This window comes from Cyprinodon tularosa, unplaced genomic scaffold (assembly GCF_016077235.1).
Source record: "Cyprinodon tularosa strain WSP-4 unplaced genomic scaffold, ASM1607723v1 ctg161, whole genome shotgun sequence".
Taxonomy (NCBI): Eukaryota; Metazoa; Chordata; class Actinopteri; order Cyprinodontiformes; family Cyprinodontidae; genus Cyprinodon; species Cyprinodon tularosa.
This window is the reverse complement of record NW_024038449.1, coordinates 1,830,758-1,852,971: the sequence shown is the minus strand read 5'-3', so window position 1 is coordinate 1,852,971 and position 22,214 is coordinate 1,830,758.

Below are 22,214 nucleotides of genomic sequence, written 5' to 3'. Positions count from 1 at the left end.
ATTTTTTAATTTTGTATTCTGAAGATAAATAAATAATGCTTTCCTTAATCTATAAATATCTTTTATATTTCCTTTATTTCCCAATAATCCTTTAAGACTCCATTCTTGGCCTGTCCTTTCAACTCTTTTCAATGTCTTCCTTTCAGGTCCAGATGTTTTACAGTTCATCAATACGTGTTATACATTTTCTATCTCTCCACATCCTTCACATTTATCATTATTTTTCCTCCCTATTAAGTATAAATTGTCATTTAAATAAGTATGACCTACTCTTAATCTGATCATTATTATTTCTTCCCTTCGGTTTCTCTCATTAATATTTCTATTTAATACTGACTTTTGTACTTTATATAACCTTCTTCCTTTTTTATCTTCATTCCACCTTTTTTGCCATTTTTCAATTTCTTTCCTCTTAATAAATGAATTTCCTTCCCCTTTCCCTAAAGGAATTGTAATTGTTATTTGTCAAACCCTCGCACGCAGTGGCGAGGGTTTGATCCGTCAGATGGAGTTAAATCACAAAGAATTCAATGTTGAATCGGGGCGGCAGCTAAATGCTAGGCGATGGGTAGCAGCCAAAACGTTGCAATTTCACATAATCCTGACGAGATCCGAAAAACGTAGCAAAAACTAGCAAGCGGGTGATTATGTATGTTCACGAAGTAAATATTATGTAAATAAACCCTACACTTCTCGCTATAAACGTAATCAAAACCCATTTAAATGCAGAAACTGATTGAAATTATTGATTTTCCCACTAAAAGTTAGAGAAATCTCAGCCATGTTTATACCAAAATGTTACAGTTTCACATTATCTTGAAAAATCTTTGCAAGAAACGAACAAGCAAGTGAATATGTACATTCCCTGAGTAAATATTCTGGCAACAAACTATAAATTTCTCACTAGAAGTGTAATCAAAACTCATTTTAATGCCAAAACAAACTCAAGTCATTAATCTTTCCACAAAAAAATGAGCGAATGTCAGCCATCTATATATATTTTTTTCTTCTCCCAGCTGGAATCTTGAAAGTCACGTGACTAGGACGTAAAACAATAGAAAGCGTATAGGCAGAAGAAACGTAACAGTACCACAAAAAAATGGCCATTAATGTACCTCCACTACGTTTTGCAGTGTGGACCAACGTAGTGGGGGTACATTTTCCCATGAGACTGGGTTGATTAGTTAGCAGCTGACAGTTGGTTGAATAAGGAGGCGTTAATGTACATTTTACTGATTGGATTAAATGATAAGATTAAGGATGTGAGGAGTATTGGCCTAGGGGTTAGAGCAGTGCGCTTGTGCTCTTAAAAGGTTGCGAGTACCCGGTTCGATCCCCAAAGCCTCCACTCTGGGTTCCTGAGCAAAACACTTAACTCCACACTGCTCCCACAGGCGCCACACAATTGTGAGACAATACAGGGATTTACATTAAGGATAAACTGGTGAATCGAGATATCCTTGTCTCCATGAAACAATTAGAGGGTCTAGACACCAGGATCAATTGAATTTATGTCTGTACTGTGGTGGTAATGGGCACAGAGTGTTAACCTGGCCAATAAAAGGTCAAGCTGTTGGAGGAGGTTAGAGCCCTGCTGAGCTGAACTAATATTTCCAATTCTCCTACCCTGACATTTCCTGTTTGTCTATCAACAAGATCTGTTTCTCATCAGACCTCTGTCTTTATCGATTCTGGAGTAGACACAGAGTTTATTGATGAGGGGTTTGCCAGAATATTGGGCATTCGACTTCTAGGTGGACCTTCCTCTCACAATGTTTTCCCATTTAACGGACACTCACTAAACAAATCCCTTTTGCTATCAGAGGAGGTGAGCTTGACTATTGGAGTACATTATAATGAAAACATTTCCTTATTGACAATTCAATTGCCACAAGTTCTGGTAGTTTCGGGGATTGCATGGCTCAAGAAGCACAACCTGCAGATTGATTGGCAGGAGGGTCAAAATCATGGGGATTGGCTCACTCATTCTCAGGCAACTTTTTAATACTTAGCTGTTAACTCTTGCCCATTATTGACCCTTATTGTCAAGATAAGGAGATAAAAAACTTCACTAAACTTGACCTCTGCAACAAATACGATTTGGTGAACCTGGTGGCTGTTTGCCTTCAGCTGCCAAGTGCTATGACAACTCCAACGTTGGATCCTAAAATCCAGAAGGGGCAGAGGTCTTCAGTAACTGGTCGACTGGTAGGGATATGGACCTCAGGCAAGATCATGGATCCCTGCTAGATTTCTTCTGAACAAATCTCTTATACAGGACTTCCAAAAAGCCAATCTTCACCAGCCCAAAAGGTCATCTAGAATCTGCCCTTGGGGGTTAGGGTTAGGTTTTCTGTTAAGATTCCTGGCACTAGTGCTGCTTTAAGTAGGACCAAAAGCAACTAAAAAGGTAAGGATAATGAACTGAAAAAAACCAAAGGTTTTTGAAGACAAGGCCTAAGAAGAAGGGCAAGGAAAAAAAAACCTAAGATAAAAGTCCAGTGTTCAGCGGGTTTGCCCATAGGCCATGGTGAGGAGGCACATGGTTCAGCAGACCCATTGATGCGATGCAAGAATCAACAGGGGACACTGTCCCAAGCTTGGGGAGAAGCCTGCAAATCAGTAAGGAGCTAAGGTGAGGGTGGCAATAAAGGAGCTAGGATGAAAACTGCTAGAGTACACAAGGGAGCCTTGCTTTAGCCTGGTGACTATGACAGAACCTTACTTTAGGCTACGCACAGAGAAATTCTGGACACTGCGTCCTCTGAAAGTCATAGCTCAGTGATGTGGCCCTGTGGCCTGTTTCAAAGAGTCCTTCATGTGTGGCAAACGAATGCAGCCTTCTCTCCCCCCGGTTGGAGGAAGAGATCCGATGGATTCTTTGTAGACCACCATATCTCTTGATTCATTGCCAGTAGAGGTAAGTCTGCTGCTCTGTACTCAGAAGAAAAAAAAGATATGGTGATAAACAATGGGGGAAATGGTAGCTACAGTTTAATAAAATACAGTTTTGTCTTAAATTAATGAAAATTGTTAATTTAGATTAATACTATTAATATAATATTAATAAAAGTCAGATATTTACCGGGCAATGTTTGCTTTATTGAGATGTTTTATTTGTCCCTTGTAACAATGGGTATGGCTGACAGTTAGGCACAGACTCCGATATCTGTGCATTGTGGGATTAATATTGATGATTTTTTGTTACCATAATTGTTTCTTGTGTTGTCATAAAGTAATTAGCCCCATTTCCAATACAATTACTATCTCCCTCGTGTTGCTGAATTACACATTCCCTGATGGAGTTCAGTAAGTTTTATCCCGGTTCCCCTGTGCCATTGATCCATGCTTTGGTTAGGTAAAAATGATTCATGTTTTTATTATAAAATAGTTAATATTTTATCATACAATACATGTGGATGTGCAAAATGTTTTCTTTCTGCAGTTTTTCATTTTCTTTGCAGTAAGATCAGAAAACATTGACAGATCCCACCATTATTTTTTGCACCTCTGACACAGAGGCACAAATCAGAAATATAACCCATAATGTACTGGTTTTGCCTCTGTGGTGGGAAAAAAGTATTCAACTATTCACCCAAGTTAAATAAACGGAGTTCGATGGATTTCACTCCGTCGGCACATTTATTCATATCTTTGCAAAGAAAAAACAGTTCATCCTACAGCCCTTATGGCACAGCATTCTGCCCTGTTCTGCATGAGCAGCCTTCGTTCCCCTTACTTACAACGATGGAAAAGTAGCCAGAGTCAAAACAAGTTACAGACACTTTGGTTAACAGTAACATGTAATGAATAAACCTTGAGAAAGAATCTGGTTTATTATAGGAAGAAGAAATGTCTGATCTACAAACACCCCTCACCAGAGAATAATGTTGCCTTGAAGGTGAAGTAGACTGTGCAAAAACTTTTACAGTGAGTAAATAGGATAAATTAATGTATAATAGAAGAGAAATCTAAATTTTCCGACAACAGCATTGTTAACCGTCAGTAACCTGGACACTCAAACCCTCATCTACACTTTGACCAAATACACTGTTCATACAGGGATATAGGCTGCAGCGTAAGCAAATGCATGACTTTGGAAAAACACTGATGGTTCACTGGCTACAGGAAACAAGTTACTGCTGTAATGAAACTCAACAGCTTTTTTCAATTAATTTGTCCAATAACCCATCCTGCTTTCAATCTAATGAAGTTTAAAAACAATGCAGCACAAAAAAAGGGTGTTGTTAGAAACGTTAAGTAATTCAGGTCTTAGCAGTAGTTCTTTTGTTCAAAACTCAACATTTTTTATTTATTCATGTCTGTTTAGATGTCAAATTATTATTGAGAAGGGAATGCAAGGTTGTAGAAGATGTCTGGGCCTTCGGTACCAACATCCTCCTAATGACCTCAACTGTTGATTTGTTTGTTTGATGAATTCTAATTTCTATTCCAAGTCAGTCATATTATCCATGCACAGATCTGATGATTACTAAATCTAATGAGCTCATTAAAAGCTCTAATGCATCTTAATGAAGGACTCAAGAGAACTCAGGCACTTGATGGAGGCAGTTCATACAAAAATATATTTCATTATTTTTCTCATATCTTTTAATTAGTTTTCCATTGGTTGGCAAATGAAGTTGATCGGAAACAGAACTGACCAGACTAACATAAATACTTCAGCAACCATCCTAGCTGTTTTTGTGCACCCATACATTGCAACAACGTATAAAATGATTACTCTCAAATTAAAATTATCTTGTTCAGTAATAGGTCTTTAACATTTTAAAACGTCATGAATTTAATGGAAAGTTGTTGTTTTTTCACTTTACTAAGTATTCTTCGGGACTGAGTCTCAGTTACTGTTATTTCATCAAATTTTCCTGGTCTCAAGGAACTGCTTAAAAGATCAATTTATTCTCAAGATTATTATCACAGCTGTCATGCTGGTAATGACCTCAGAAACTGATAAATGGTAAAATCAATTAGTTCGTACAGTACCTTTCCTCATAATTGGACTGGGCCTCTCCCAATAGGTTCATTAGAGGTAGACAAATCAAGTAATTGAAGGACTGTCTTGTAATAATAATAAAAATATATGAAAGGTGTGGATTTGTGCATGGGTGGGGATATGGGCCAAGTCAAATAGAAAGGCTGATCTTTAATGAAGACAAAATATAGGTAAAATAATAAAACATATTTTCTCCAAACTCATTTATCTGATGCTGAAATAGTTTTTCAAAAGGACCTGCTTATTTTAAATAACTGTGGTAATTTTTTGTCTTCCCAGCAGTGCTGCCTGATTTTGCCTTATTTTGTCAGTATCTCTTCACTTTAAATAAAATATTCTAATTTTCCAATTAATTATAGGTTCTGTTTAATACAGCCAAACACTTCTTCAAATTATGACCTTTCACCATGTATACTAATCAAAATCCTATCATGACGGTAATACTAGTTGTCAGAATTTTTGCTTGACTGAAGGAGATTCAGCATGTTTCCTTCTACTCCTCTTAGTCGCAGAGGTTGGATCTTTCCACTACGTGGCTCTACGTGTTATCTTCCCACTCTGTTATGACCATTAGATTAGACAGACAAGTTCCTTTATGGTATGAACAAGTTTGGAGCATCTAAAATCCAAAGCCTCAACTGTGGCTTTGTGCACCTTAGGAGCAAAGTGTGTAGAAATGCCTCTGACATACAGTATGTCTGGAAGAGCATTCCTGTTTTTTTTTTTTTTTTCCTGCTCTTTTATGTACAATGAAAGATGGGATAGAGAGAGTGGCTTGTCTTTATGTTTTTTTGATTGGTGGGGGTAAAGTAGCTTTAGCATTTTCTAAGCAAGAAAGTATACTTCAAAAAGGTAACAGCAATTCATCATGAGGATGATCCTACTTTTAAACATTCTGTTATTGCCCTCAGCAGCAGTCTCCTGCATACTAGTGGACAAAAGAGCTAGGAATCCCAGTGACAGCTCTCCTTAACTGAACTGTCTGTCTGGGATTACCCACTCCTTTTTTAGCAGCAGTGAATAGTATATTTTTTTTTTGTTTCTTTGTAGAAAAGACTACACATACTAGAATAAGGTATTAAATAATTTTACCCCAGTTCAGGATGAAAATATTTTAGGGAGTTATAATGACAAGAGCACCTTTGATTGTACAAAAAAAGAAATCCTTGTGCCCTTTATGTAATCCCATTGGAGTTTAACTCCTTTATTCATATTTGATAGTTTTATGCAGCTCTGTAGGAGGTGAGATCATGGCTTGGATTTAATGCCTCCTAGACATCTCCTGGATCAGCTTTTATGATTGTCTGGAATGCTGCTGTGATTTGCAAAAGTCCAGATTTTCAAACAATGACATCCACCACTTTGGATTTGCTTCATGCTTATCCACTCAAAACATGCCACTCTTCTGCAACAGTAGCTCCAGAAAGTCCTAGAAGCACCACAAACATAGCCCTCACTTGTCAACTAGACACCCCTTGTGCTCAATAAGCAGCATTATAGCTTTGATTTGTCCATTTTCTAATATTGGCAACAGCAGATTTTGGATTACCTTTTAGCCAATAATTCAATTAAATTCTGTTTACTGCCAATTTACGACACGTCATCTCAAGGTATTTAACCGACACAATTCAACCAGATCATACAATCAGTCTCTTTCAAAGATTTCTATTTAAGGAAAACCAGCTGCGTATATTTAAGCAGATTTTCGTTTTGAAGAAATTTTGTTAATCCTTTATACACGCATTTTAGATGAAACTGATGTACCCATGCTCATTCCTACATACCAGTGGTATATTCTGGTATGGACATGGATACACACTAATAATAAATACAAAGCTGCAGCTACAGATATATACAACACTGAATAATATTGTGTAATCACCACACGTTTTGACTTCAATATACATGATATGTTTCAGAGAATTTGGCAGTACATCCAAATAGCCTGACAATCACAGACCTTGTATAACCACACCAGCCTAGTGCCTCCACATCCATCATGTTCACCTCCAAGATTGTCTGAGACCAGACACTCAGACAGTTCCAGAATCAATCGGTTTACATAAGCAAAGTATTTCTGAAAAACTGGCATAAACCGTCTCAGGGAAGTTCATCTGCTTGCTCGTCATTCTCATCGCAGTCTCCACCTGATTCCAGTTCATCGTCGTAACTGACTTAAGTGGGCAAGTGCTCACTTCACTGTTGGCTCTTTGAGAGGTGTTCTCTTTGTGGATGAAGCCCAGTGTACATTGTTCAGGAAAGATGGCAGACAACATAAATAGTGTTGTGTGAGTGAGTGGTTTTCTGATGTCAATATTGTGGATCGAGTGGCCCATGGTGGCGGTGGAGTTTATGTTATTGGCAGGCATCTCTTATGGACGAAGAACACAGGTCCATTTTATCAATTGAATTCTGAATGCAAAAAGATACCTTGATGAGATTCTGAGGCCCATTGTTGTTGTTTTTTTTCCCTCAAAGTGGATGTGTTTTACTTTGTAACTGTCTCTCATCTTGTCAGACCCATGAAATTGCTTCGGAATAGCTGCGTAGTCAGACTAAAATAGACCTGAGGTCTATCTCAGTCAGAGCTACACAAGTCCCTTGCAGAAAATCATGTCAGGTGTGTTCATCCAAATTGGCCTTCATTGAGCACTAAACACCATCCGACATGATTTTTGATCCGATCAGACGCAAAATCGGATTTGGTGTGTTGAGGGCTTTACACACATCCAGTGTGGAGGCCACCCAACATGCTTTGGAACAGGAAATGCACTTATTTTAAATCCTGGGTAAGTTTCAGAATAACACAATTAGGTTCCGTATGAGTAATCTCAAAGTTTCATTAAAAGAGACGCAGTACTAAGACTTGCAACTGAAATCTAAAGTTCATACTAACTTGTTTTTGTCATTTCTCAACTGTGTAAGACATTTGCACCGACTCTCTAAATTGAACTGTTTAATAAAATGTACTGTTCACTTTCCTTATCTTTACAAAGAAATATCAACACAAACAGAAGAGGGAAGAACCAAACTACTAAAGTGGCAAATTATGTTACTGTGGCATTGGCAGACTAAGGATAATAAGGTGAACAGTGAACAGGGATAAATTTATATACTGCAGTATGAACCCCAATTACAATTTCACCTTCACTCTCATCATTTGAAATCTCCCCCTAGCTAGACTATGAATTTAAAGATTTGTCATTTATCCTCCTTGCAGTGATCTACTCTTCTGTATTAAATGTGAACTACTCTTCTATATTAAATATGCAGCTGATGCAGCTCTTTCCTACATTTATTCTCTATTTCTATATGCCAACACAATAATAATTCTGTTTGCAAAACATAATACTACACTGGAACATAATAGTTCAGTGTTTTATACTTCTCATAGGGTTATTTTTTTAATAATAATCCATACACATCTTTGGTATTAGCAGCCTTTATTTGAAAGGCATTGTTCTGGCAGGAAACGGGGTTTCGAGGTGAGGGCTTGGGGGCTATGGTTCTTGAGACAGTTGACACACAATAACTGTCTTTGGACCACAGTCCTTCAGAAAGAAGCTTAATAGTCAGTTGATGCTTGGGACATTTTTTTTTACGTGTTCCAAGCATCAATATTAGGGGTAAACATGAACAATCAATTTATTTCCAAAAAATATAACATAACTTTCACCACCCTCATCGGAAATGTAATCCCTCCCCAACATTAACATTCAAACAATTCACCACACATACGACAATAGATCCTACCTTCTCCCTAAAGGAGAGGAGCTGATCACTGCCACTGAATTTGCCATCAAAAACAACGACCTGGCTGAAAAAGCAGCAGTTTTTAAAATGTAAGTGTTCTGTGGTACAGAAAAGCCCAATATGCAGAACACAACTGAGTCTGATGAAAAGTTTAACAAGGTTTATTTAAACACAGGCACATAAATATAACACTGGAACTGGTTCAGGCCGGGGGGCAGGTTCACTGGAGTCTGTAGGATGATAGTTCAGTTAGCTCTAGGGATGGGAATCGAAAACCGGTTCCTGTTAAGAACCGGTTCCGTATTTTTCGATTCCATGGCATCATTTGGCAGCTCGCTGAACGATTCTTTTTTCGATTCCCGCAGCAACAGAGCCTAGCGCGCCGGCTCTGGGGAGCACGACTTACGTCACGTTTTTTACGTACGTTACGCAGCTTACGCAAGTTACGCAAGTTACGCAAGTTGGAAGAACTATTCGAGGAGGAAGACAACGAGCTGCGGTCACTTTGTGAATCAAAGCCCCGTCTTTCCTTAGCCCAGAGGGTAGATCAGGAAATCCAGCTCTATAAAAGCTTGCCCTCCATCCCCTGCAGGGATAGCGCCACACTGTGGTGGTGGAACAAGCAAGATGTGCTGCCCTTGCTATCTGGACTGGCTGAAAACTACCTCTGTGTGCAGGCTTCCTCCACCCCATCTGAGAGGGTGTTCTCCACGGCTGGAGACACCTTAAGCCCTGAAAGATCCCGTATCCTTCCAGAAAAAGCAGATATGCTCATCTTTCTGCAAAAGAACTGTTAATTTTCCCTACTACTGTTTTATAATTAGTACTTTTTGTTATTTAAAATAGGTTATAATCCCATCATTTGTTATTAGACATTGTTTGTTATTAAGTTTGTTCTTGTATTCATTTTTCATTTAAACACAGATGTTACTCCAGTTTCACATTTCCTGTGGACATCTTGATCTTGTTGATTTTGTAAGATTGTGCAATAGTTAAGTAAACAAAGTTGATTCTGATAATCAAACTGTTTGTTCTCCTTTTTCCCCCAAATTGGAATCGAAAAAAGAATCGATAAAGAATCGAATCGTTTCATAGAATCGAAAAGGGAATCGGAATCGTGAAAATCTTTTCAATTCCCAACCCTAGTTAGCTCTGGGACTGAAGTATATGAATCTGAGAGTTTCTGATGAATACCTTGAGGGGTCCGAGTTTTCTCTTTGAGAGAGGAACTGTTGGGTCCAGAGACTGTTTAGTTCAGCAGAGTCCAATAACCGCTTCAGCGTCTTACTTCTGACTTGAGGGCAGACCTTGGTTTGGGTTTCCAGCTCTTAGCCAAGAGCTACAGGGGAATCCAGAGAAGAGTTCTCAGGTTTGGCTCACGAGGGCAGGCTCGGCAGGTTAAGCTCATCCAGAGCTTCAAGGGGTAACAGGATTCCTGTGAAGCAGAGACAAGGAGGAGTTAGAATCTGATCTCAACAGAGATAGCAAAGATTCTCAGGTTTTGCTAGGCTCAGGTGCTAACCAAACTGGATCAACACTGCGGCGTTGAGGCAAGGTCTGAAGGCAGGTTATATACTGGAGGATCCTCTGATGACGAGATGCGCCACAGGTGTGTTGGGGGCTCAGCTCAGGAGGATCCACGGCGCACTCTGCTGGAGAAAGGTGGTACAGCTCCAGATCCCAACAGTAAGGAATAGAAAGTACAGATACTTGTGTGAAAATGTAATGAGTAGAAGTCTGAAGTAGGAAGAAAAATAAGTAATGGAGTAAAGTATAGATACCTAAAAAGCATACTTAAGTTCAGTAATAAAGTATTTGTATTTCGTTACTTGACACCTCTGGAAGTGCCCCGTAACATAAACCACTTTAGCTCAATCAGTGGGGTAACCAGAGGTTGGCTGGAAACTCGTTCTCTAACCTTGCCAGATCTGTAAACTCTGTTGATTTCCATCTTGGAAAGGCAAGGTGTCTCCAAAGTTTTGGAATGCTTTGCTCAGGCTGTGTTGATGGATGATTGCGTGATCCATGTCCTGATCAGGTTAACTTTTCATTTGTTGCCTCCCGGTTTTGAATCCAAATCTGTAAGTTACTGTGCTCCTGGCAAATTTCAGGGAATGGTATAGACCAGGGTGTCAAACCAGTTCTAGAAGGGGTGCTGTGGCTGCAGGTTTTCTTTCCAATCAAGCAATAGCACACCAGACTCCAGTCATCTCATCAAGTGACACCAATCTAAACATGATGACTTTATGAGATGAATGGAGTCTGGTGTTCTATTGTTTGGTTGGAGAGAAAACCTAGAGCCACACGGCCCTTTCTGGAACCAGTTCGACACCCCTGGTCTAGACAGTTTTACAGAAACCTGGTTTCAGAATGTCCTTCAGGCAAACTTGAACATGGTTTAAAGAATGCAGTCAATTTAGCCATGATGTCTTTGTTCTTCCTGATGTGGAACCTCTGGAATCCTGCAGGTAAAGATGATGAGAGGCTGTGAGTAGATGCCTTTGTCCCAACAGGGAGTAGGATTGCAATCCCTTTGGGACTGTGTTGTAAAGTGTTTGGAGAGGTTGAGCTGAAGCTGTTTGTTGCTCCACCAATGCATAGAAATAGGTCCCCAGTGTACAACATTATTATCCTGGCTTATGGCATAACAACGTGCAATAAAGGTCAGTAGGGTGGGAATTAAATCTGTAACAGACACGCCTGAGCACTATGGCCTACATGGGTTGCACAGTTTTACCCCTGTGCTCCAAACAAGCCTTTCAAGTTCAGTGGAGAGGACAACATGTCTCAATCTAGCAAGTTTCTTGGTCTAAAAAAAGATTGTACAATTTATTTTAAATGCAAAAGGTAAAGGTCAGAGTCAATTATATAATAATAGAAAGCAAATTATTTACTGATATCCAGTTCATAATTGGGGCTAGTATTATTTTACTTTTAGATTTAAACAAATGTAATCTAGATAGTGCTTTCACTTTTGTTAGGATGTTGATCAGTTATGTTGGAAATTCTGAAATTTTTTTTAGAAATTTTACTAACTGCTCCAATACATAATTAAGTAATTCATAACCATCATGATGCATAAAATGTTGCTTTTGTGTTAGATGCCTGTGATATAAAAATGGAGGGGGGAAAGAAGGAAGCCAAGTGAAGAAAAAGAAGCAAGCTTGCAAACATTTCACAGCAACACCAGATATTCCAGAGATGCTCCCAGTTCAGGGGGTTTTGGAGGTACAGCCGAATCAGGCAGTGCTTCCTTCTGACCAGGTCCCGGAACAATGGATGCCTGTATAACAGAAGTAAGGTGAGTCAGCGCTCTGGAGCTCAGTCAGATGCACTGGTAGGTGAAAGCAAGACAAGAAGGATTAATATTAAATGATTTAACTATTATTTATTGTTTCTTCAATTTTTATTGAAAAAAAAAAGGTTCATCTCTGCGTTTCTGCACCCTAACCCAACCTTGAATTATTTCTTTATGGTCCTCATGGTTTTTTGACATTCATTTTATAAAAACAAATGGCACAACTGTTTGGTGATTAATTGCTCAACAACCCCCAAACTGCTGTGTTATTGTTTGAGCTATTGAGTAATTGATTGCTGCGACCTATAGTAATTGTAGTATTTGTTTGTATTGACCCATAAAACCCTTTATTTAAAAATTTCCTTTAAAAACAGAAGGAATAACAAAAAAGTGGAACGATTTTTGTATTAAAATAACATCACTACAAAGGTAGGAAGTCACTAGTAAAATTTCCATCGTTAAAGTTACTGAAGTAACTTTTTCTCAAACATATACTTTTAGGGGTATTTTTACTCGCATAATAGCATATGTGTAGTATATGTTTTTGGCTAGGAGGCTGATGCAGCACATAAAGTAAGGATTTGGCTGGTGATCCCTTAGCCTCTTACACCCTAAGGGGGTATAAATAAATTTCTGCCTGACAAAAACACACAAAAGTAAATAACTTATAGCCTCAAAGCTATTAGATTTAAGAAGAAACTTTTGGTACGTCTGTAAAGGTAAGATGTCATAGAATGGTTTTCTGGTGTCAGCACCATTGTAGCTTTGACCCTGCCTGAAATATTAGGGACAAAATACAAAATATTTTGCATTTTTTGATCCTCGCCAAAATTTTCTTTGAAATAAACATTGCAAAACACTACCAAAATATTATTTATAGCACAAAAAAGTAGTACAGACTTTCAAATCTAAATGTTGTGTAAAAATATACCAAATTTGGACTCAATCAGATGAATCATATTTATTTTAGAATGGTATTAGTGAGAAATTTCTTAGGCGGAGAGGCCATTTTGGCACATTTATCCATAAATGTCACCAAACTGTGCCAAATATGTTTTTTACATCAATACTGGGGGTTTGGTAAAACTACGAGGTCATGTAGCAGCTGGACCCGCCGGTGGGTCCGTAGGGTTCAAGGGGTTAAGGTATGCAATGATTTTAGCTGCATAGGTAGTTCTAGAAAGTTGATGACATGATATGGTATTGAAATGCTTGTAACATATACAGTACTTTCAAATAATGGTTCCCCTTGCTTGCCCTTTAAAGCTCAGGTACAAAGAGGCATTAAGAAAAACCCGTGAAACATATTTGTTTGAAAAACGGCTTTACTCCACTGTGCCACTGTTTTTCATACATCACTAGACCACTTAGCCTAATCCTTGGACGTCATAGACTGTAAAGAAAAACAAACAAAAGTCACCCAAGGAAGCATTTTATTCCACACTAAGGTACTAGCTATTTTGGTCAGATGCAGCTTTGATTTCTTCCATCCTCCACTTAAAGACATTCAGACCTTTCTGACCTCCAAGCTCTGCTGAGATGGCAAGGCTTTCTGAACTAATCCCTAGCACTTCACTTGTTTATATGTTTTGCCTCATTCTACTCGGGACCTTTAATTAAATCTGTAATAGTTTCTGCCCTTTTTGTTTTTTCTTCTGAGAGATGTAACTTTTTTATTACCTCAACCAATGACCCTCTCTTCTGTCCAATATCCCAACTCATACATTCACATAGCATGTATTTATCATTTGAAATGTTCAAAATCTGTTGTTGTTTTTTTTTGTACTTCATTTACTATGTGCATGCAATCAAAGGAATCTCTAAGGAAAAGTCAAAACCAGATGGCTTTGATACTAAGAGGAGTGACACTGTACTAGGTGTTTCTAGTGATTCTATGTTTCTGATATACGCAAAGCAGCTGTGTGAGAGTGCTAAGGGAAGCACAGTAGAAAACTTACCATTTTTGAGACAGCTGAACTAAACACAGTAAATCTAAATACACAGTGCTAAATTTATCTAAAAATAAGTAAAGTTTTCTTAGCAGAAACAACAGAAAAAATACATTAAAAATAATAATAAACTTAAGAGGGCCCCTGTTTAAGTAATTGGGATTAACCTATTCTGAGTAGAGAGCAATTTTCAACTTATTTCCATTTTTAGGGGTCAGTTTCACAAAGCAGGTCAAACAACCTCAGACTCAAATCTTCAAATCTTTTTTTGGTTTCACAATGACCGCTGTGAACTAGTTTAATTAACTATGAGTATGCAGTAAACTAATGGCACAGGAAACACTAGCATCAAAATGTAAGTTCCAGTAGTTGGTTCTGTCTTCATCACACTCACAGAAAATCCCAAGTTAGAAAAAAGATAAAAGGTCATTTTTAAAACCGTTTTGACTGTACAATTTTTTTTCAAGAAAGGGGCAAATGTTTGATGTAAATTCAGGGTATGCACAGGTATAATAAGAAGTCCTCAACAATGGAAAACAGAAAACACAATTCATACTGGCAACGAAAGGGAATAAGAATACTCAAGGGGCACATTTCTTGCAAATAGAGTTTGAAATATTAATGATACCGTATAGAAATGACAAAAACACACCAAACAAAATGGCAATACTGTTCTTGCTGCAAAATTGGAAGATTTAACTTGGCAGAGACCAGCTTATGCATGAGTGAAATTTATTAAAGAAATCAAGTTTAATCCTTAACATCACAATTGCATAACATAAAAAGATTGAGTGTTTCTGTGTGGTGTAACTCAGCATGTACAAAAAGGATATAACAGTAAATCAACATGAAATGTACAAATATATGGACCACTGGATCACTAGCCTTCCCTGTGTTTAAGAACAAACTTTGGATGTTTCTGAAGATGCTGGTTGGGGTTAGATATCACTGATGTACCTCAGAAGATTCCTGAATCTGTCCAGGCTAATCCGAGAGTCAGGTCAGGGATCAGAAAACAGGTCAGAGATCCAAAACAGACAATGACGGGTCCAACAGGTTTCAGAAAGGCTCAAAGAATCAGGTGACAGAATCGGGTCAGTGTCAGACAGGTGGACAGATATATGTAGCCTGATGTAGCCCTACTCAATTCTAGTCAGAATATGAGTCTGATACTGCTCCATAGAGCTGTGATTATGGGGCGTGTTTCGAATGAACCAGGAAAAAAAATGCCTCTGCACTCAATTGAATAGACCTACAACCAATAAGAGCACCGGAGTGCGTGACGTATGTTAAGCAAGGCATAGTTGTTGTCAACAAAAATCAAAGCGTGCAGTTGCACGCCTAGACTAAGAAGATGAGCCTTGATCGCGTTTCTCTGTTCCTCTTTTAAAATTAATTTGCTGTCGATATCTTCTAGAACAGACCTAATAGCAGAATCTACTCACCTCAACTCTCCGGCGGCAGCCATTGTTGTTGTCACCCAAGCGCGCTTTGGTCACGTGGTTGATTACGTTACTGTTGATCATCTGTCCATCATCGTATAAAGCCCACCCTGACAATTTGATTGGATCGCCAGAGGGTGGGCGATCATACTCGCGCTACTATGGAGCAGAGCCAGACTGAACTTCCTGACCTCAAACCTTGTGGGCGGGACTAAGTTCGGAATGGCACCCAGGCTAAGATATATGGGAATGCTGGATAAAACTCACCGATGGCTTGTACAGTAATTAACTGTTACTAGTGACTAGTCTGAGAGCTGGTTATATAGTCAGGTAAGAAGGTGAATCTGATGGAGGCTGATTGGAAACAGGGTGGAGCGGATAGGTGTGTTAGTTCTTGAATCAAACCAACACTAGTGCCAGGAATAATAGCAGGAAAACCCAAAAATATATCATGGGTGTACAGTATGTATGTGTGCAAGATCCATTTAAATATTGAATAGAAAACAGAGTTTCTAAATGCTTGAAGCAAAGGCTGGATTTGAAACCTCCCATCTTGCATGGCAGGTAGGGGAACTCTGTTCTCCATCAAAGGGGAAAAATGACACCGCACAGAAATTGTGATTGATTTGATGGGCATTTGAGCTGTATTGTAAAAGCTGGATGCAACACAAATAACTTGTCATCTTTATGTCATATAAGTAATATGTTGGGGAACTTTTTTGAGATTCTAATGAAAAAAATTATTGAATTTCCTGAAAAATCAATGAATCCATTTTACAAATGTATCTAATCATGTGGAGCATAATAAGAATTTGCTCTGCAACATCTAAACATCTGATTGTGCTACAGACGACTTTCTTTATTACTTTTGAAATGTGAACACTGACCTAGACTCAATTAACTGAGGTGTAGTTCTTAAGATGTTGATCTGTGCTCTTATGAGACTTCATGGATTAGTCATGTGTGTGCTCTTTCAGTTTTTCTTCAACCTAGGCAATGGGAATCCCAAAGCCCTGGAAAAGAGTGTGGGGAAAAAATTGCAAATGCTGGAAAAATATACATGTAAGTACTTTCTCGCCATTTTAATTGGTGCAATTGATTTCACAGTAAAGACTATCAGAGAAATTATTCCTAAATCTCCTGATATTATCAGCAAACTCAAAAGCATAATTTTTGCTTCTTTTTATGTTCCTTTATGTCGTACACTAACATGGGCTTTCTTCTTATCCTGTTCTGTTTTTCTGCATATAATTGACATTCAGAAAGCTGTTTTTCCATTCCTCTCCAAAAAAGCCCCATGAGTTCCTCATTTCCATTAAGTGCCACCCCGATGCCATCATTGATTTAGGTACACCCAGGAGATAGTGCTTAGTAATTGGAGTAGTAAACAAACAATGATGTAAATTTGCTGTCCTAGGGGGGCGATGCTTTACACCAGGTCAGGTTCCTAATACTAGACCACATTAATCTTAGAGTGTTACATTTATTTACCACCACTGGAAATATCAGTTTTACATGTTTCTCTTTTACAAGCTCTGCTGGCTTTCTCTACACTCTAATAGTGTCATAAAACAGCAATCATTGTGTTACATCACAAGATCTACATTAGTCACTGCTTTTTTTTTACAGTGTTTATTTACATATTGCAAGCAACAGTTTCACCTTCATATGGCATGGCAAATTTTCCATATATTTCATGAAGGTTTATTAAAAAGTGCCATTTAAACAGTGATACAAAAAATTTTTGTCAAACCTTTATTTAACTCAATTGACACTGATATTGATAATCCAGTATCAGTTGGACAACTAAAAAACAAAAAACAAAACTGCAACTGAAAAATTTAACTGGGAGGTAAAACATAGAGAGATGGTGATTAGGATAAGAGGGGAAAGAAAGCAGGTTGTTTTAGAGTGAGATGTCAGAAAAGGGGTTTAAGAAGATCAGAGATTGGAGGTGGCAAGGAAGAACACCACAAAAACCTAGCTGATTGAAAGAATCTGAGCAAAAAAGGAAAAGAAATAAAAGATAAAACATATTAAAAGTTATAAAAGGGAAATCAAGGTCCTGCAAGAATATACAAGCCAGTTGGATAAATCCATTACAGGCATTTGTTAAAGTGTATATGGCTAAACTTCCTTATAAAATCAATTAATTCTTGCAGAATTGCTGGATCCATTTTCGGGGGCCAATGTTCATGCAAAATCTCTTCAGTTAGTATTTACTGCATCATTTTTATCATGACATCATTTAATAAAGACGACTAATGATTACCATGTGACATTAATGTAAGTAGCGCCCACCTGTGCCCTTTTCATCTCAAAGGGTTTTGCCTCAAAGGCCTAATCTTTTTGCTGTGACGTAAACCACTCCAACAGTGGTGAGTGATTTTATAAGGGACTGTTTTCCTAGAGCCTCTGGCATATTAAAGTGTATCTCTTTACAGCTAGGGTTTTCTTAATGGAACTGACATTAAGTTGAGCCTAATTGTACAATTATGTTTATGTTATAATATATAATAAATAATGAATAAACATAATACGATTAATATGCAACTTGGCTTTCTTTAACAGTTCTTGCACTAATTTGCAAGGAAACCTCATTTTATCCATCCATCCATCCATCCATTGAACATTATGCTCTTCCTAAAACATTGTGGTCTTCTAACCCTTATAGTGGGTCAAGTCTTGATTTAATAAAAACAAATAAGCAAATAGGATTTCCTTTTTGAGATATATATTTTTTGAGACATTCTGCAATGGTAAATGTTGACCATTAGCTTCTCAGTATGGCTAACTTGGAAAACAAAGATTTCTTTTACTTGAGGGAAGAAGAACAAAAATGTTTACAGTCTGTTTAGGCATTATTACTGTATTTAATTTGCTTCTTTGGTTTAAGTTGTTTGCTCTTGATGAAGCAACACTTGCATTTGGAAGTATGCTGTGCAGAGCAGCACGTCTTTAAAAATGAAACAGCTTTTTCTGACTGAATTTTATGAGTTTATCCAGAAGTAGTAGCTCATCGTGGTTGCCTGGTACAGCTCTCGACAATTACAAAATATGCCATTCAGGACACTAAAAACCAGGCATCGATCCGCATTTAATACCGCCAACACCTTCTGAGGCTACAGTTGGCTCACTGACCAGGCTAGGCGGGAGGAGGCGATGTGCGAGAGGGTGCGTGCAAGCAAGGCAACAGAGGGGGGCTAACGCCAAAGCTAAGAAGGAATCCCCACAGAACACAGATTCCCATCAATCCTGCTCGCCAATGTCCGCTCACTGGATAACAAAATGGATGATCTCCGACTCAAACTCTCAATCAAGAACTGTCATGGATGAAGTAAAACTTCCAGATATACATGTATTTTAAATGACCCACTTTGCATAGTAGTTTTAATTTTGTTCTCTCAAAATTAGATTTATTGTATTCATTCTCATTGGCTACAATCAACTTTGCATATGTTTCAAAGACGGTTTTTTAGGCCTAAAAACCATCTTCATTCAAAATATTGTACCCAACCCTGGGTAACCTAAGATAGCTGGAATTTATTTAGGAGTGCTTGGAATAGTAAAATAATTTCCATTTATAGTGTTTTACTAATAATACACATGAACAAAGTGTTTCTCAAACTATTGAAGCTTTGCAGTTCCTTGACAGGACACCTTTACTCACCTTTGCCTGTCGCCCTGACTACTGCAATCCACCTGTTCGTCGAAAAATTTTAAATCACAATTTTAATTAAGAAGAAAAAGGGCAGAGAAATCTAGTTATGTTTCTCTAAATTCTTATTTTAATGAGGATAAATTAACATGTTGATTTCATTCTGAGGTCGTGAACACATACAGAAAAAACTTGGAACAGATGATTCAATCAGAAACAATTTTAACAAATTAAAGCTTTTAGTTTCTTGGTATTAAAACTTTTTTCAACTAATCTTAGGTTTTGCTTATAAAAATATCAGATTCCCGTCTTCACTTATTGTGTATAATGTTTACTGTTAAACTATTTCCAAAGTAGAATAAGCGAGACATGCTCAGTAAAACCAAGCAAATAATGAGGGTCTGCTGAAAAGGCAAGGCAAAGCAAGTTTATAGATGGCACAATTTAGTACAAAGACATTTGAAAGTGCTTTAGATTTATTACAAAATAAAATAGAATTAAAATAAAAGCATGAAAAAAAACAAGTAAAGATAAAAACATGATAAAAGTAGGTAGGAAATCAAATAAAATAATTTGACCGCAAACTTAAACTAATGATACCTCAATTAAAAGTTTAACTTTATTAGTCAAAGGCATTTCGAAACAAATTGATTTTTAACTGGCTTAAAAGAACTCAGGCTTTTAGTTCTTTTACAGTCTTCTGGAAGTTTGTTTCACATCAGTGGAGCATAGGAACTAAATACTGCTTCCCCATGTTTGGTTCTTGGAGAAGATTGCTGCTTTAGTTAATGTATAGCCTAATATGAAGTGGACTATGGCAGTAAGTTTTTACATTTATTAAAAGCACTCTCTGTTGTTCATCCTGGGAAAAAAATCACATTTTTGCTGCAGAAACTGAATTTCAGGAAGTTAAAAAAGATAATTGTACCTGTAAGAGTTAAGTTTTATATACCTAGAGATATTTACACATTTTAATTGGTTGTTTTAAAATTTATCAGCTTGACTGAATATGTTATCTGAAATACATTTCTTCATGGTAAAAATAATGCAATTTATGACCAGTAGCAATAGGAATGTCTAATTCATTTTTTAGACATCCGGTAGGTTTATTCTAGATGTGAAGAATGTTGCTTGGTTTGAAATGGTCATTTTGACAAGCAAAACATGTTTTTTCAGATATCAGAAATACATATTCAGTCGAACTAATACATATCAAACGGCGTGCAATAGCTTGTTGTGACAGTATAACTTTATGGGGGAAATTAGTTTACTGGGTGAATGGCATTGGATCAATCTATCCATTTAGGTGAAATCACCTGGCAACAGGGGAAGATGAAGAATAAAAATGTTCTAACTGGTACGACCTGTGCATCATCTCATGACACATATGTATGGAATTACAGCGTACAGGAAGCCCAAAAATAAAAAAATATATATACATTATATATCTGCATTTCAACATTCTATGCTTTCAACATTACAGTGTTCGTACACTTAAATGAATTAATAATGTAAAAAACAAAAATTTATACATTTTCTATTTTTTTTTTACTTTTTACTAATAAGATTATTTCAATTATTTTGCCTCCAACTGGATCTTACAAGAAGATTTTTTTGTTTTTGTTTCGGGCATTGCAATAGTCAATGTGGGATGTGACAAATGAGTGGACCATGATTTTTGTGCTGGTTGGATCAGTGATGGGTGAAATCTGGAGATATTGCTAAAGTCAAACAATGCCTTCCGGGAAATGTTTTGAATATGGGGTGCAAAGGAAAGGGTGCGGTCCAGAATACTGTTAAGGCTCTTGACTCTTTAAACCATAAAACCTGATATATTAAATTTTTCATCTCTATTATTCACAAATGTTCACATTAATAAATTCACTCAGAAAAAAATTATTTAAAAAGGGATTGATTTAAACATGCTTTTGTGGTCCATCTGTCTAGCCCTTATTATTTTTATTATTATTATTAGTCCATCTTTGAATGCAAAACCATTCTGGGTAACCCTAACCCAAGGGAAAGGGTCTCGCCTGGCTCTTTCTTGTCCTCACTATCTGATGTCTTTCCACATTTCCAAAATCTGACTGACAGCCCTGTGTCTCTGTGGAGGTAGCTGAGCATCCAAGTGGATTGGCAGCTGCTAGCTGTTCCACTTTCCCCTATACAGTGCAATAATCTTTACAGATTCGGACTACTAAGAAAGCTTTGACTGCTGAAATGTTGCCCTGGACAACATGTCAGTTTGAGAAAGGGTATTACTTTATCTAATCTTTATTACAGCATGAGGAATTGGAGGGTAAAACATGGTGGAGTGATCACAATGTATATATATAGTTTAAGGACAATAAGGCAAGGTGAGGTGTGTCTGATAGGATGCAACTGCAGCAGTGATGGACAGGCTGCAGAATTAGATCAGGCAAGAATCTAAGAGGACCTTAGTTTCCTCAGATGACATTGTAAGCAGTAGCATAAAGAGAAAGGAAGTTTTAAGTTTCCGGAGGTAAAAGAAAGTAACAGATGATTTATATAAGAAAAAAGTTACAACGGGTGCATAAAATGCTAAAAAGTGGATGAGTTTAAATTCTTAATGTCAACCTTTGAAAACAGGGTTCTTCCAGAGCTAAGATGAAGAAAAGGGTTTGGGCAATTTGGTGCCAGTAAAAAAGAATCTCAAAAATTATATGCAGAAGAGTAAGTTTGAACTGTTTTTTTTGGTTGGGTTTCAGGTTTCATACATTCTGTATATAAATAATTATATGATTTAGACAAATGTAATATTTTAGGTGGCAGCTGACATGCAGGGCTTTGCAGAAAATATTGAAATTGGCGTAATTTTTAACATTATTGTCCAGGATAATTTAGGCAATAATGAACAAATGTTTGTACAAGCTGTTTCTGTCTTCAGAATGGCCATTTTCCCCAAAAGAGACTAGATTACAAACATCATGAACATACTTCGTGGTATAATACTATGTGTAAAACCACAGTAGGGATCTGAATTAAACACATAGTAGAATGTGTTATAACTGTTTACCAACCAGATGAAAACAAAAGAAAAGCATATGAACAAATCAAGCACATTATTCAAGAAACTAGC